The 4,314-nt window shown below is 40.4% G+C and overlaps 1 protein-coding gene across 1 annotated transcript in view; it reads right to left on the reverse strand.

Annotated features, from left to right (window-relative positions):
* The window catches only part of LOC149435118 (venom peptide SjAPI-2-like), a 7,386-nt gene extending 5,496 nt beyond the window's left edge, over positions 1 to 1,890 (reverse strand). Inside the window, exon 1 of the mRNA XM_089662995.1 lies at positions 1,800 to 1,890. The gene's annotated coding sequence lies outside the window, so the exon portion shown is untranslated. The remainder of the gene's footprint in view (positions 1 to 1,799) is intronic.
* Between the last annotated feature and the right edge of the window lie 2,424 nt (positions 1,891 to 4,314).

Raw genomic sequence — 4,314 nt, forward strand, 5'->3', positions numbered from 1 at the left:
TGAGTGTTGTTATTTTGTGTGTGTGTATATATATATACCTTAGATTGTATGCCCCTTGAGGGTCAGGGACCGATGTGAATGTACAATATGTATGTAAAGCACTGTGTAAATTGACGGCATGATAGAAGTACTTGCAATAATAAATAATAATTTAAAAAAACAATTATTTATATATATATATATAAATATTGTATGTATCATATAATATGACAACTCCCTACTTGTCATAAAGCAGACATATATATATATGTATGTGTGTGTATGTATATATATATATATATATATATATATATACCACCTGCCTGGAGTTTGTATGTTCTCCCTGTGCCTGTGTGGGTTTCCTCCGGGTACTCCAGTTTCCTCCTTTGTACCTTTATATAACCAATCTAATGGAACACCCCCCCCCCCCACCATTCTGTAGTTTATTGTCTTTGTTGTGTGTCAATCGCTGGCATTATTATCATGTATAGTTCTGTGTTATAATTATCTGCATTTATGTAGTAAAATGAACAAAGTTATAATTAAATTGTTGTTCTTCTTTTGAATATCTAGCTAAAGATACTTCAATAATTCTGTGATATCTTTGTGGATCCATCTACAGGACCAATGGGGATCTATAGTATCCTAATAATAAGGAGAGATCCTGGGCTCCAAAGAGGATTACTATAGAAATGTTGAAGGTGTATCCGTCCCAGGGGCGGACTGACAACTCATGGGGCCCCCAGGCAATAGGGGATCATGGGGCCCCTGTGTCCTTGCCCAAACTCAAATAACCCTAAGAAAAAGGTACCAGGGGCATCTCATGGGGCCCCCTACTGACCCCAGGCCCTCAGGCAGTGCCCGAGTTTCCAAATAGTCAGTCCGCCCCTGGGTAGATGTCAGTCTGGAGCAGGGGAGGACTGAAAACTCATGGGGCCCCCAGGAAATAGGGGATCATGGGGCCCCTGTGTCCTTGCCCAAACTCAAAAAACCCTATGAAAAAGGTACCAGGGGCATCTCATGGGGCCCCCTGCTGACCCCGGGCCCTTGGGCAGTGCCGAGTTTCCAAATGGTCAGTCCACCCCTGATCCCTCCAAGTTAGATGTTCTTTTTTTTTTTTGCAATTTTTGGCAGTAAAAAAAAAGGGGAGAGGGAGCACAGAAGTCCAATCAAATCATAGAGATCATAGAGATCTATTAAACGCGCTTTCACCTGTTTCCAGAGATATATAAAAAGAGAAAAATCTGATACTGTGTGGAGTCATTTAAACTGACAATCTGCTCTCTCCTGTAACACATCTCTGAGACTCTTTCATAAATAATTTGATCCTGGGCTCCAAAGAGGATTACTATAGAAATGTTGAAGGTGTATCCCTCCACGTCAGATGTTCCTTTTTTTTGCAATTTTGTCAGTTAAAAAAAAGAGGAGAGGGAGTACAGAAGTCCAATCAAATCATAGAGATCTATAAAAACGCGCTTTCACCTGTTTCCAGAGACATTTAAAATATAAAAGAGAAAAATCTGATGCTGTTTGGAGTCATTTTTTTAAACTGACAATCTTCTCTCTCCTGTAACATTTCTGAGATTCTTTCATAAATAATTTGTTATAAATAAACTACTGAATCCTCTCTTCCTGTCTATTATTAGAACTGATAGAACACAATTCTAGTCTTTGACTTGTTACTTTGTTTCCAGTTATTGCAGAATAAAATCTCCTCCAGACAGGGAAATAACTATTTTGTCATAGAGAACAATGGAAAGACGATCAAAGAGTTTCACCGATCATTTTGTGTTCGTACCTGAAGGTGAGTGTGTACTTACCGTCCCCGAGTGGTGATCTCTCTGTCCCTCTAGTAGGAAGATGAAAATCACAGAGCATTTCCATGATTTTATATCAGAGGTTGGGGGAGGGGTCCAGTCTAATTGGGGAGTGAAGGATTATTTGTAATTCATTGGGCAATTTCTGTATCTGGACAGGAGGAGTATAACATGTCATACTATCTATCTACAGTGAGGGAAATGCGTATTTGCTCCCCGGCTGATGTTGAATGTTCGCCCCTCACACAGAAATGATCAGTTTACAAATCGAATGTTCGGTGTATTGTAACACTGAGAGACAGAATACAACAACAAATTCAGCAGAAATGCGTCTAACAAATGATGACTGATCTGCATGTTCATGAGGGAAAGAAGGATTTGATGCCCTATCATTCAGCAGGATTTCTGGCTCCCAGGTGTCTCTCATACAGGTAACAAGCTGAGATTAGAAGCAGTCTCTTAAAGGGAGTGCTGCTAATCTCATTTTGTTACCTGTCCACAGGAGCAATCAAACAATCAGATTCCAAACTCTCCACCATGGCAAAGACCAAAGAGCTGTCCAAGGATGTCAGGGACAAGATTGTAGACCTACACAAGGCTGGACTGGGCTACCAAACTATGGCCAAGCAGCTTGGTGAGAAGGTGACAACAGTTGGTGCAATCATTCACAAATGGAAGAAACACAAAACAAGTGTCAGTCTCCCTAGGTCTGGTGCACCATGCAAGATCTCACCTCGTGGAGTGTCAATGATCATGAGAACAGTGAGGAATCATCCCAGAACTACACGTGAGGATCTTGTCAATGATCTCCAGGCAGCTGGGACCACAGTCACCAAGAAAACAATTGGTAACACACTACGCCGACAAGGACTGAAATCCTGCAGTGCCCGCAAGGTCCCTCTGCTCAAGAAAGCACATGTCCAGGCCTGTCTGAAGTCTGCCACTGAACATCTGAATGATGCAGAGGAGGACTGGTGGGAAGTGTTGTGGTCAGATGAGACCAAAATCCAGCTCTTTGGCATCAACTCAACTCGCCGTGTTTGGAGGAGGAGGAATGCTGCCTATGACCCCAAGAACACCATCCCAACTGTGAAACATGGTGGTGGAAACACTCTGCTTTGGGGGTGTTTTTCTGCAAAGGGGACAGGACAACTGCACCGCATCAAAGGGATGATGGACGGGGCAATGTACCCTCAAATCTTGGGGGAGAACCTTCTTCTCTCAACCAGGGCATTGAAAATGGGTCGTGGATGGGTGTTCCAGCATGACAATGACCCAAAACACACGGCCAAGGCAACAAAGGAATGGCTCCAGAAGAAGCACATTAAGGTCCTGGAGTGGCCTAGCCAGTCTCCAGACCTTCATTCGATTGAAAATCTGTGGAGGGAGCTGAAAGTTCGAGTTGCCAAACGTCAGCCACCAAACCTTAATGACTTGGAGAAGATCTGCCAAGAGGAGTGGGCCAAAATCCCTCCTGAGATGTGTGCGAACCTGGGGGCCAACTCCAGGAAACGTCTGACCTCTGTGATTGCCAACAAGGGATTGGCCACCAAGTACTAAGTCATGTTTTGTAAAGGGGATCAAATCCTTCTTTCCCTCATGAACATGCAGATCCGTCATCATTTGTTAGACGCATTTCTGCTGAATTTGTTGTTATATTCTGTCTCTCAGTGTTACACCAAACATTCCATTGTTAGACCGATCATTTCTGTGTGAGGGGCGAACATTCCATTGTTAGACCGATCATTTCTGTGTGAGGGGCGAACATTCAACATCAGCAGGGGAGCAAATACGCATTTCCATCACTTTATCTATTATCTATTATCTATCTATCTATCTATCTATCTATCTATCTATCTATCTATCATCTATCTATCATCTATCTATTATCTATCTATCTATCATCTATCTATCTATCTATCTATCTATCTATCTATCTATCTATCTATCTATCTATCTATCTATCTATCTATCTATCTATCTATCTATCTATCTATCTATCTATCTATCTATCTATCTATCTATCTATTATCTATCTATCTATTATCTATCTATCTATCTATCTATCTATCTATCTATCTATCTATCTATCTATCTATCTATCTATCTATCTATCTATCTATCTATCTATCTATCTATCTATCTATCTATCTATCTATCTATCTATCTATCTATTATCTATCTATCTATCTATCTATCTATCTATCTATCTATCTATCTATCTATTATCTATCTATCTATCTATCTATCTATCTATCTATCTATCTATCTATCTATCTATCTATCTATCTATCTAGTTCTGAAAAGTTTTTTTTTTTTTTACAAATAACATGAAAAGTATGTCAGGATAAATCTATCCGGGGTAAGTTATATTTGTGTTCTGATGGATCAAAGTTTTTAAAATCTGTTCTTCCAAATAGCATGCATGGGAGGTTGGTTTAATATTAGGGATATTTGCAGGGTTTTTCCCTAGTGGCCCACAGAATATTAACTGTGCCCCTCTTAAATGCATAAATAC

The sequence above is a fragment of the Staurois parvus genome, unplaced genomic scaffold (assembly GCF_062004578.1).
Source record: "Staurois parvus isolate SC_StPar_1 unplaced genomic scaffold, SC_StPar_1.0 ptg001604l, whole genome shotgun sequence".
NCBI lineage: Eukaryota > Metazoa > Chordata > Amphibia > Anura > Ranidae > Staurois > Staurois parvus.